A 13,774-nucleotide genomic window follows, 5' to 3' on the forward strand; every position below is an offset into this window, starting at 1 on the left:
CAGTAAAAAATAAAGAAAAAAAAAGTGATTGCAGATGATTAAAAAAATCCTAATTCTTTTTAATAAGCAAGGATTTTAAGGAAAATTTAATTTGGGATTCAGAGGAAGGATTCATTTAGAGGGAAATTTTTTTTTTTTTAGTTTAAAGTTTACTAAATTCTGTGAAATGAATTTGCTTTCTCTTTCATAGAGTGGAGAATCCAGTAAGTGTGTATTCTTTCTAATTAGTGCTGTTTGTCATTGAGGGCTATTTTTACACAAAATGTGTTATTCAACAAACCACCAGACCCAGCAGTTTCTGACAAATAGATAACCTTCTCCAATCATCAAATGTGAATGTGCAGATGATAGTACCAAATAATAACAGATATCTACTTTTTTATGTTTTCATGTTACATTGTTTCAAAATTTGATAAAAATGTTCAAAAATAGATCTAGACAGTGAAGACRTAGAACTTTCATTTAATAAAATTTCTTATGATATAGCAATCTTAAAAATATGGTAAAATTTTAATGATATATCTATCAAGTAGAGTTAGCTAAGAAAATATCAAGTTATCACAAAATAAGTTTAAAAAACCCATTCTTATCACTTTTATTTGTAATCCTAAGATTTATCCTTGGAATGTGTTATAAGTTCCATTTTCTATTTATTTTCCAATTTTTAGGCACCAGAAGAACTAAAATTTTGTCTTCTCCCAAAGAATTACAGCTATCTTTTATACCACGTATTTTGTACTCTCAAATATTCTGTATTTTGATTGGATTGCCATTCCACCTTTGTCTGAAAGGTTATTGAGGCTGTCAACAGGAAAAGGACTAGAATTACCAGCCAATCAAATTACAGAATACTTAAAAGGTCAAAGTAGTACAGCACACTAACATAATTCACAGAATATATGAGGCATTAAAACCCTAATACCTCATTCTCGTAACAAAGGTTGTAATGAGAGCAAGAAATGGCACAACATGAATTCATTCACGTGACTACGATTATAACAAGAACTTGAAATGCAATAAACTTAACCCATTCTTGCTGCTAAGCTAAGACTGTACCTTAGCTTTGTTTCAGGATACCTTGAAAATTACTTGGAAGATAAATTTTAAGTAAGGTACTAGGTAGCAAGTTTCCCTTATGCATCACCTTAAAGTAATTGTTAATCAGAATTTGTAATTTATTTTCTATCACATATGCAAAAATAGCTCCAAACCAGAAATTATTATTGGATCATGTTTAAAAGTTTGCTTGTTTGTTTAGCAAGGAGTTTCTTGGTATCTCAGGGGGGGGAAATGTTACATATGTTTCTATTTTGTTAGTATTAAACTGAAGTTGTATTGTCTAACCAATTATTCCAAATATTAGCATAGTGAAATGTATTTGGAGTATGTACATTTGTATACTCACAAATGTAGACATGGCAGATTATTTGTAGAGTAAAATTCATGTGTTGCACAGTTTCACAGAAATGAGACTGGCTTTTATAGGAGTCTTTACTATCTGTGTCATTGCAGTTATTAGAACGTGTAAAATCTTAACAAGTCTTTTTTTCCTGATAGAACATTCAGCATTAGATCACAAATCCTTTCAAGGCAAAGAAGACTGGCAATGACAAGCAATCCAACAGCTAACTTTCCAGGTTTTTTTTTTTGGGGGGGAGGGGGGTGAGGACAATGCTAAAAGTGTTTTAATTTTACATTTCTTTTCTTCAGTGATATGTGTAGCATAGCCCATTCTATCCAATCCTATCTACAGAGAGGAAATAAAAACAGATTTAACCTAYAGACCTTTAGTTAACTTCTTCCTAAACTAAATATAAAATGTTACCTCATCTTGCTCAGATTAAAAGGGGAGAGGGGGAACTCCCCCCTTCACCACACGTTCCCTKATTGAGAATCTCTTCTATATAAAAAGAAGAGTCTGCATATAAAAGACAATCCAGAGACATCTTTGAAGGTTCTCTTTCAAAGCGCCTCTACTTCCCTGAGCGTCTGGGGATTTCTGTTATTAATTGAAGTTAATTTTCTAGGATATCAGTTTGCCATGCACGTGGGAAAGATTGATAGCCTCTTCGATTCTCAAGAGTGCTGGAAATGACACTGTTCCATCACCGGGTGTCTTCACTTTTATCATCACAAATCAAATTATAAACATCGGGGCAACCTTGCTGGAATCTGGCTTCGGGAGATTTCCATAAGATTAATTAGGCGGCCAAAGCAAAGATGGTAAAATCTAAGGGCGGGGGGGGGGGAGGCAGGGGGAGGACGGGGAAAGGGGGGGAGAGAGGCACCATTCATTCCTTGTAGAATGGGAAGTCAATTCAACAATGGGTAATTAGCGTGGGCCATGGATTCTCAAAGGCACTGAGGACACTGGACTCTTTCTCTCACTCTGATGTTTAGTGCGGTATTGTGGACCCCTCATTTAATTAGTGCACTTTGATACCCACAGGAGCTTGAAGCTCCAGGGCATGCTAAACACAGACTGACACCAGCAAGCTTCTGCCTCCTTCCAGTCTAATTAGAGACACAATGAGCTGCAAAGACAATGTTTTACTCCAAGATTTCTTCTGCAGATACCTCTGGCAGGAAACAATCGTTTATTTTGTGTCTATATTGGTATTCAGATTAAATTGTTAGCATGCAAAAGATGAGCTAAGGGCACATATCTATTAAAAATGCTTAGCAGAGTTCAGAAATGATGGAAGCAATTTGTGGGGGAAAAAAAATATTTTCCCCTTTGGAATTTTTTTTTGTTCTCTTATCTAATTAGGAGTAAATGATTTGAGTAAGAAAACCAAAATAGGCTGGACTCGAAAGCATCTCTTAAGAAATGATTTTTCTCCCTTTGCATTAATAGTTTCTACCTCTAAGAAAAGAGGTTTTTAACTGTTTGTAAAAGTGAAAAGCAGGTTAAAAAAAGGAAATAAAAAAATGAGTATTTCTGTTACAGTTGTCTGAAATTAACACCCACCTACTTTAACAGGACATTGTGCAGAGAAAATGTTACTCGTATTTGCTGCTCTTTAGAAAAGAAATCTGAAAAAGTTTGTGGCAGTGATTGTGTGTGTGTGCTATGCAGGCATATAAAGTTACTTTTGATGGACAGTTCTATGCTTATTGGAAGAATATAAATATCCCAAGGGAAACTGCGTATTGAAAATTAATCTCAGCATATACTAAACACTTGCATGTGCTGCTTAACAATAGATTGGAGAACCTGTACTCCTAAAAATTCAACTTCTTCTTCATTCATAGTATCATTACTTTCCTCTTTCTCAGGTAATTAAAGAGGAAACAGACCAACATGTATTAATATGTTGACTCTCAGACTAGAATGGTACTCTGCTGGTTAAATTATGATAATCTGGTCAGTTACACAATTTAATAAGTGGTTATAATGGGAGAGTGGATGGATGTGAAAATATAGGAAAAGAAAACACATTAAAAAWTTTTTATTCAAGTTTTAGTTCTACAAATCTAACCAGTTGTAGGCAGGCTGGACTGAGGAGCGCCAAGGGAAAGAGTCTTGTCCTGTTTCCTGGTGTCAGGTGTAAGATTCCTCCTTTTGCTTTTACCTGTCCTTTGGTGACTCCTTGCAGGCTGATTCTACTGTCTAGGGGTCACAGGAGGGTTGCAGACACCCTGCTACTCTCCTATATTCCTCTGTAACCTCTGCTCCTATGAAAAGAGTCTTCCCTGGCCCCACTGGCTGAAACCAAGATTAACTAAGGGCACATATCTATTAAAACGTGCAGAGAATGGTGACAAATAAAGGCTGGTTACCAGTGGTGTTCTCCATGACTCCATATTTGGGCCAGTCCTGTTTAATATCTTTATTAATGRTCTGGACACAGGGATCAAATGGCCTTTCAGTCAGTATGTAGATGGTTCCAAGAAGGAGCCTTCAGCAGATCCCTGGGATCTGGACCAACTGGATTGGTGGATTGAGGTCAGGTGTATGAGGTTCAGAGAGGCAAAGTACCGGATCCTGCCCTTGGGTCACAACAACCCCATGCAATTCTACAATYTGGGAGATGAATACCTGGAAAGCTGCCTGTTGGAAAAGGATCTGGGGTGCTGGTGAACAGCCAGCTGAACATGAGCCAGCATGTGCCCAGGTGGCCAAGAAGATCAATGGCATTGTAGATTGTGTCAGAAATTGTGTGGACAGCGGGACTAGGGAATGGTTGTGCCTTTGCATTCAGCATTAGTGAGGCTGCACCTTGAATTTTGTGTTCCATTTTCAACACTTCACTACAAGAAAGWTATTATTTGGCCTGGATAAAAGGATGAGAACTTACCTCTCCTTACCTGAGAGGAGGTTATAGCAAGGTGGGTGTCAGTTCTCTCAAATAAAAAGTGATACGGCAAGAGGAAATGGCCTCAAGTTGCACCAGGGAGATTTAGATTGGATATTGGGAAAAAATTCTTCACAGAAAGAGAAGAAACATTGGAACAGGCTGCCCAGGGGGTTGGTGGAGTCATCATCCCCAGGGGTATTTAAACATCATGTAGATGTGACATTTAGGGACGTATTTTAGTGCCGGACTCGACAATCTTATGTTTATGGTTGGACTTGTTGATCTTAAAGGTCTCATCCAACCTAAACAACTCTATGGTTGTATGAATCAACACATCATAAGGTCTAGCAGAACGGAAAAGCAGGCTCTAGCCCTGACCTAAAAATCCTTGTYCAAATTTGGACAGATTTCTGAACAGAGGTTTTTCCTCTATTGGAACTCCCATCCCAAACTCAGACGCTATGTCTATGTTAGTAAGGTAAATGTAAGGAACACAGTTGCTATAAACCAGATAAAGATATGATTTTACTAAAAAAATTTGGGTAGTAAAACTTATAATATTTGCTTTCTTTCACAAATATTTAACCAAAATACCTCAGACAAGTTTGTGGTGACATAACACTGAATGCTGACATAAGCTGGAAACCATATATCAAAATGGAATGAACAGAAATGTCCCATGAAAAGAAATAGGTCCGGTTCACACACTTAAGTTGTGGCCTGCTGTCACTCATGGCATTGTACACTTTTGACTTTTGGGGTCTAGCACTTTCCCAGTTATCTCCAGGCACTTCCTTAGGACAAGCACAGGTCAGATACTACCCCAAAAAGAGAGTATGGAAAGCTTTAAAACAGTAGTTCCTTCTCCATGCTAGAGTCCTCCAACACAACCCAAAAATCTTTGCACTCTCCAAAGTCCCACCTGTTTGTGGGAAGAAAAAAGTAGATGTGCAAACAAGTAGTCAGTTTTGCACTCAAAACCCGCCAGTCAGCCAGGCTGGAGAGGAGCATTCACATTATTCCGTGAACTTTGAAATGATGAGGAAACTCCCCAGGTAATCAGCATGTCCCATGGCATTCAGTATCCTCAAAAGAGATCCAGGAGATTTGCAGTGGAAATGGAATCAGGGGGCACAGCTTGACCTACGACCTGCAGGTGGACCATGGACCCTGCTGTTTTCTCTTYCTGACTGAGCAAAGGAAAGGACAAGACATGATCTAAACTATTACAAGGATTATGAATAATTATTCCTTTTCCTAATGAGGGCTGCTGTCACTGTCATTTGACATTCCTTTTTTTCATATGAAAACAGTCCAGTAGGATTGCTGGACAGAGTTTAAATGTGTGCTACTTCTCCTTTAACATCTTTGCCACAGGCAGGTGTTACAAAGGACTGCCTGGATGGCTTACTTTTGTAGGAGGCTGTAATCAATGATATAACTACATGAAAGTGTTAATTTTTCTTAGTGATATCATTTCAGTTTTCTGTTTTACTTGCAATCCATTCTGGTACTCATGGCCCTAGAGAACTTGCCCTTGGGGTGTGACTGATGGGGTTCCAAGGCCTTCCCTAAGGGGACTATACTGGGCTGCTGCCAGCTGTCCAGCTAATAGCCCATGATTTCACCAAAGACCAGAAAGGGTGGGTCAAGAAACACTCTGAAGTGTGACATAGGTAGGAAAGAGCAAATGAATTTCCTTTTCCACTGTGCCCAGCATGAGATGRGGTCGACAGCTGATGGCAATAAATCCTTCTGTACTCGAGAGCCGCAACTATGGTCATAGGGCTATAAGGCAACATCTAGATTTGGTTGTTTTTCTTTTTTTTAAATGAAATTTAATTTTACCACTCTGCTTTCCGTCTTTGAACAGAGAAAGAAATAGTAATGACTATATGCAGTGGATATCTTCTGGTAATAATCCTTTACTATAGCTAGACTTTAAAAGCAGGATCTGTTCTCCCCAAGGCTACTTATTCCCTATCTGAAACATTAAAGTAACTGCTGAATAATTAGYCGTTGATACCTTGGAAATTAATGTTTAAAATGCAGAGGAAAAAACTGTACGTTTTCTTCAAGAAAAAATTCAAGCTGTAAGTTGAAAATGCCTAATCCTTTCAAACATCCCCCACTTCCCAAGAAAACAAAAGAGATGATACTATTACTATTTACCATATATACTAAGCTTTTTGTAATTATTGGTGCATTTCTGAAAGCTATAAGGCAATTAATTAGGCAAACTCTAAGATTTCAATGTGTTATTGTTCATGTGTTGGGTTTTTTTGACATAGTAATGTGCATGATATATAAAAATTATAAACAGGTAGAGGAGACTAGAAGCGAATAGAGCAACTGAGCAATAATTAGGTTTTAAATATTTAATATTGTTGAGAAATAATTAGGATTCAAAAGTAGACATAGGTATCAGTCAACAATGAAACCCTAGAAGCTTTCTTAGGTGCATGTGGGTTTTTCAGCCATTCATTCCTGTGTAATTAAAGCTGTCATTCTGAATACACCTGTCTGAAAGTAAATCAATGGAATCATGTCTTCCTGAGTATGAACAGCTTCAGACCCTTTTCTGTTTCTTATTGGCTTGCACAGATACAGGAAAAGTTAAAACAACATGTATAGTCAGAATCTGAAAATAACCTCAAATTTTTGTCGCTGTTTCCTGGGAATACAGTAAATTATCATGTGGGGCCTGAAAAGAGTAGCTGTGGTTGTAAATTGGAATTTCATAAATTGTCCTTTTTGCTGCATTCTCTGTGTCTATTAGTAAAAGACAATTCTGAGAACTCCAACTCCTAAGCAGACCAATATCCCAGGAACAGGTACTGGGTATTTCAATAACTTGCCTTTGCCAGCAGTAGCTGGAATTCTGGGAGACAAAAGACTTTCTGATCAATTTGTATGACCTTGACTCTGTGACAAGTGGCTCCTTGATACGTAGTTGTCCAACATGACAAAGTAGGCTACGGTCAGCAACTGGTTCATTTTCAAGACATGMTCAAAGATGAAAATGTCCAAAATCCAGGAAACCCTTAATTACATAAAATGTTTAGAATAATCTCTCAAAACAGACTGACTGACTTGTACTACAGAGTTGCAGCGTTGTTTTAGATAATAGTCAATGAGTTTCCAAAGTATCAGCAATAAGACCCAGAGAAATAAAAGGAAAAGGGTCTTATACTCCTCTTGCTTTCTCCTTATTGTCTCCCTCATTTTCATTTTAATATTTTCCTTGCCACCCCTCTATCTGCTCCTTTTGTTTAGAAATTCATCTCATTCCCTCTTGAATTCCATGATGCTTCTTGCTTCAGGGGCCCTTTATAGTAATTTATTCCACATACTTCTAATCCTTCTGTGTAAAATAGTTATGCTTTAGCATTTCTTTTCTTGTTCCCAACTTTCTAATTTTTAGATCATGTCTTCTAACTTCTGTGGTCTTGCAAGTGTAAAGAGACTGCTTGGATCAATTTTATCAGTCATCTTCACAATTTTTTAAACTTCAATTGGGTTACATAAAGTCTCTTCTTTTCCACTGAGAATATGCTCAACTTTCTCAGTCTTTCCTTATAGCTTAAATCGTTGATATCTGGTATCATTTGTATAATCGGTCCGCACTGCTCCCCTGAAGAGCAATTAAACCTTTACAAAGGTACAGAGGTGAGCACTGTATAAATTACTCAAGGTAAGGATTTGAGGTAAAAATTATTCTAAATAAAAATAATTCTGATTCTGTTGATTTAGATGAAAGTTCCTGTAGCAACACTGTTCAAATTCCAATTCAATTTGCTACATTTTTAATTTCAGCTACAAAATGGAATGAAAAAAGATTTTAAATTATATGCTATGTATAGCAGGCAAAATGAAGAAGGAGGAACAGTTTTCTGCTGCAAATTGATATAACAAGGAAGAGAAAGGAAAAATTGGAAAACAAAAAGMGTTATGACCCAATTGCACTTGACTCTAATGGCTCATATGCCCTTCCTACCCTTCTAGGGGTCAAATACTCACAAAGTTCTAGTAGTGAAAATTTAAAAATCCCCTAAATTACAAAACCTTGGAAAGAGCACAATTCCAGACCCTGACACTGTCTGTACCTCATCCTGGTTGTCCAGTGCATTTCMCCTTAGGTATAGAGAAAAATACTTATGCTCAAACCTGGCAGCAGTCATTGCACTGACTCACACAACTTTCTCTTAGTAAGCACGAGTAATAGCTTTGCCACTACACACATTTTTTTCTTCTCTCTTTATCTGTGAGTCTTAGTCTTGCTCACAGCCATGCTTATTTTACTGCGCTGAGTAGATGTCATTTGTGACAGAGGATGAAACTTCCAGAGAACAGAGTGGCACACTTACATGTTTCTTATCTGTTGAATATAAATATAAGTATCTAGCTTTAACTAACCCCACATACTTCAGTGCTGTCCCAAAGTAAGAGGTACATTTCAAATATGCTGATTCATGCTTTTTTCCTAAGTCAAAATTATTTATACCTTTCTCAAACACCCTTACTAATCACCATTTTCTACAAAATAAAATCAAATAAAATACTTATTTTTCAAAGCTCTTCATTGACCAACATTTCTTTAGAACACTGAAGGGGCCTTAGAGGACTGCACTCAAAAATTTTGTGGAAACATGTGCTCTTTACTGCTTTCATATTTATGGGAGATAAAGAAAACTGATCTTTATTTCCTCCCCATATGCCTGGGARAAGTTTCAGTACAAGCAATAACATTGGCATTGATACCTTACACTATTCCTGAATATGGGATGTTTTTTATTAGCTTCAGTGTTGTGTTCTTACATCTGTGCCATCTATCAGGCCAGATTTTATGCTGCAGTAAATCAGCTTGTCTCCAGAAATGCAGAAGGGTGTTTGTCATATACAACTTTTGAGGATCCTTGCCTATAGATAATTCATATCTTGTCTAGGTATTTAGGTACATGAACTACTCAACTGAGAGGGACAGGTGATCTGTATTGTAGTAGAATCTGGGCCAGAATCTGTAGACTATTTTACCCAATCCTGTGAAGAAAGCGTTGTGGTGATTGTCCCAGAGAGGTATAATGCTATCTAATAGAAGAATTTTCCAGAGAAGAGTGAAAAGCTTTGCAAAAAAAATTCCTTATATTTCTCAGCTTTTCCCAAATTAGCTGTTACTTTAAAGTGGGAGATACTGCAACCGGTTTTTAGGAAATGAAGATCTTTGTGGTAGGATTATGTTGATACTGTTTCTSTATCAACCTCATTCATCTGTCTCATATATACAGTCCCATCTCTGTTTTTCTGTAATAACTAATCTAGCTTAATTAGTTGTAAATCATCTATTGCCCACAAACTTCAGATAGCTACATTACAAAATACCTCATTCCTCCCAGACATTATTACTAGTTTGTCACCCTACACTTGCCACTCCACCTCAGAGTTAAGAAAACCAAGAATTTTTCCTCTTTATGCCACTGATACCAACCATCAGAAACAACACTCTCATGTGGTATATTTTAAATTTGTTCTGTACAGTAAGTGTATTTCTGGCAGAAAAGTCAGGATAAGAAAGAATGCACAAGAAAATGTATATTTTCCAATATGTCTCCATTTGCCAGGTTGTTCTTCCTCACTGTTCACCACTCACCTTTCTGCGATTTGATGTGCTCTGTCAACCAAAATTTGCCACTCTGCAGAGTCCTGTTCCCTTGCCATTCACTTTAACTCTGTCTCTTTACTTACCTCATTCAACTTTTTCCTGTTCCTCTTCTTCCTCTCTGTTGGCTCTCTTCCATTGACCTCCTTGCTGCTTCTCATTTTCTGCACTTAAAATTAATCACGTTGCATTGATAAATCTCTTACACTCATTTATCCTCTCAAGGATCTGTTTCTCTTCCCAGTTTCTCCACATTCTTAATTATTAAATATCCATCTCATATACAGTCCAAACATATATGCAACTCAAAACCTACACTCCCTATGAAATCCCGTTGAGAGGAAACTTTTGGAAATCATGACCAARATCAAGAGGAGAAAGTTAAATTATAAGATTTATTAATATTTCCTACTATTTCATTCATCTGAGTTTTGCGATGTCCAAAGTTGGTCAAGCTTTTTTTTCCCCCCATGAGTCTTGTGCTGACATAAATCACCACTTCTAGGAACAGCTTTTCTAATATATGACAATACTAAGATAAATTGGCAAGTTTTATCCATTAGAAGCCTTTCTTCTGACTTACCTGAAGACCTCATGGTATCATTGCATTGTGTGAAGATGTGTTGTTAAGATACATGTGAGAATAGGAGGAATTACTGGTTTCTGTTCACACTCATCTGCAATACAGAAACAGCTCTTTTATTGCTGTTTCCAAAGGTGATATTCTTCTATTCCCCACTGATTGAAACACAGAGAATTTAACATGGTTGGATCTACTCAAACCTATGAAAATTTCTATTTGTTGAGATACTTAAACTTTATTCCCTTTTCCCTATACTACACAGGGTCAGACTAGGAGGGAGTATTTGTTCTGTGAAAATTTCTGCCTCCAACCTAAGACTTTTTCACTGTCCTTAACCTAATATTTTGTACTATGACTGTTTTCTCTTTTGACACCAAAAATTAGACCTCTCAGTGTTTATAAGGAATATACATATTTGCCATTAATTTGTGTATGTTATCTTAGCTTTTCCTGCACTGTTTTTAATTCCTCAGTTCTTTCATATTCTTACCCAAAATCTAAAGAATTCTGCCAGTACTGCAATGTGTTTCAAACTGGTTCTGAGTTGCATTTGCAAGTGACCCAGAGTGAATACTCCTGTTTAAAGCTCCAAGATGGAATTGTGCGGAGAGCCCTCACTAAGTGTGAACCCAGTTGTGATGCACAGCTGATGTGGTGATCCCTGCCCACCAAAGTAGGGCTTAGTAGAGGAAAAAAGAGAAGAAGCGGGTCTTCCCAAATAAAAAAGCCAAATTTTGCTCTGTAAAATAGATGGTGACAGGGATGGTCAATAAGTGTCAGCATTCGTCTGCTCCTCTAATTTATTCACAGCTGTAATGAGCAATGCAAGTTCCAGTTCTAATCATAGAGACACACTAATAAATAGTCTTATTTAACTAAAAACTCGACATTTATTCCCATTCTTGCCTTTCTATTTTTAAAGCAAATTTTAATCCATGGGAATACTGCATTTCTACCCCTGTGGTTATCAAGTTTCTTATCTGAATCTTATCAGGAGTTTTATTCCAAAGCTTTTGAGAATCAATTGACAATTTGCTTTACTTGTTTGAATTTTAAAGAAGTGTTTAGAGTTTGTATATTTTTAAATTACAATTTAGGTGGTTTAATTATGTTGCATGCAAACTGAACTGCCTTATTTTTTTTTAATTTAAGAACAAATAATTGCTATTAATTCTTTTTATTTATTGTGGCATTTTACATCAAAGGAGTGTCCTTTATCCCTTCAGCACATTTCTCATTATATGATACTTGCCTAGGASTAAATCATGAAACATTGTCAAAAGTAACTGGAATGGTGGTGAGAAGTGATATGAAATCTCAGAGAATGACAGTGTCAGACTTGGTCTGCCAACACCTAGGAAATAAACCCAATATACACGTAGAAGTAGACTAATATGGAGATATTACTGGGCTATCTGTAGTAATACCTTTGAAATACAGACTACCTCATGTGTGCTTCTAGGGCATGACATCTTATTCAAATAAATTTACTAAATTACTTACTAAATTACTTTACTTTACTTACTAAAGTAAAGTAAATTACTTTACTTACTAAAGTCACCCTTGAACAATGTAGATTTTTACATGAAATATAAGGACTACAAAATCTTGTGGAAAATAATTCATTTTCCGTGCTATTTATCATTAGAGTAATTTCTCCCCTACACAAATTGTCCAACAAGAATGCCTTTGAGTGTTTAGACAACATACGTGGTCATGAGGGCTGTTTTTATTTTTATTCTTTTGAATGAATACTCTGTGCCTATTCTGTTGTCAGAGGATGAAAACAATCTGAGATTCATATAGTCAAGAAAAATTCTAGAGTGTTTAAGTTCAAGTAATTAAGATTCTAGAAAGAGAGAAATATAAATATTACACTTTCAAGCTGAGAAGGGCAATATACACAGTATTCATGCATTCTTTTTTCTTATAAAAGAATGCATGAATTCCTGACACTTCTGACAGACAGGTAGGTGGACTGGTTTGATTTTTAAACTTTTGTTGGTTGTTTAATTTTCTTTCTGCTGTCTTCTCTCTCTTTCTTCTCAATGTTTTTTTTCTGTCACTCTTTCTCTCTTTCTTCCTCACTTTTCGCCTTTTCTGTCCTTCTCTCTAGCTCTTTCTCTCACCTGATGGAGGGTGAAACCGATCAGTTTCTGAGAAAGCAGAGTGCAGAGCTGCCAGGAGGTACCCAGCACCACAATGCTGTGTCCTAAACAAAGCAAAACAACAAGGAATCATTAGCAAAATTTAACTCTCTGGGTCTGAACAACTCTGGTGTTGGACAAGTTTGACGTCTGGCTGACCAGTACGTTTCTTTGCCATGACAAATAACTYTTCCAAGATAAAATAGGAAGCTATTTTAGTTGGTTTATGCTCTTGATCAGGCATCGAAGGTCCTTCATCTCTGCTCAATATATACATTCCACACACACAAGATACTGAGGTAGCAGTAGATTTCAGTGAGAAATTCATATCTCAACATATGGCCTAGAAGAAGGGACTATGTTCTCACCAGGACGTTTATCGATATTTGGCTCTTTTGATTTGAAAGCCCTTAAAGTTCTTGAACTGATCAAATTTCACCAGAAGCAGGGACTGCAGGACCCTGACTTGGAGTGTGAAATACCCTCCAGTGTTTTAGGGACAGTGACTGCAGAAAGGGCTAAGCAGAAATTCTGCACCTGACACAGAGCCACAAAACCCCAGTGAAACTCTGTCTTATGGAAAAGTACAAAGCTGTAAATAAGCCATCTGCAAGCTGGGGATTGTGACTGGATTATTGTGRTCAGGAGCTTAACAAAAATTCAATTGCTCTTTTTAACATATAGTGTGATCCAGAATTAAAGCACCRCCACCTGGTGCAGGTTTAATCCAGGCGGTTCTGGGGTCTGCTGTGTTGGGTAATCTCTGAAATTTTGAAACTCTCTCTGTTGCATCCGCTTTACAAAAAATGACCGAAGGCTCACCGGCATTTGGCACACGCTGATTTTTAAGTAAAAGAGGATTCCTCTGAATAAAACAGAAGAAAAAAACCTCACAGCAACTTGGGGAACAATCACCTGTCATCTTAGAACAGGGCATATAATAGACAATCTGCTTCAAGTCCTCTGTCACTTCCTCTGAATTTAAATTCAAAGGTAAAATATAACAATGTTATTCCTTTTTGCCACATAAAGACTTCTTTCTACTCATAAGAAAAATAAGAAAAGATGGCTATTACATGCAGCACTT

This window comes from Malurus melanocephalus, unplaced genomic scaffold (assembly GCF_030028575.1).
Source record: "Malurus melanocephalus ecotype Western Australia unplaced genomic scaffold, MMel_1.1 scaffold_27, whole genome shotgun sequence".
NCBI lineage: Eukaryota > Metazoa > Chordata > Aves > Passeriformes > Maluridae > Malurus > Malurus melanocephalus.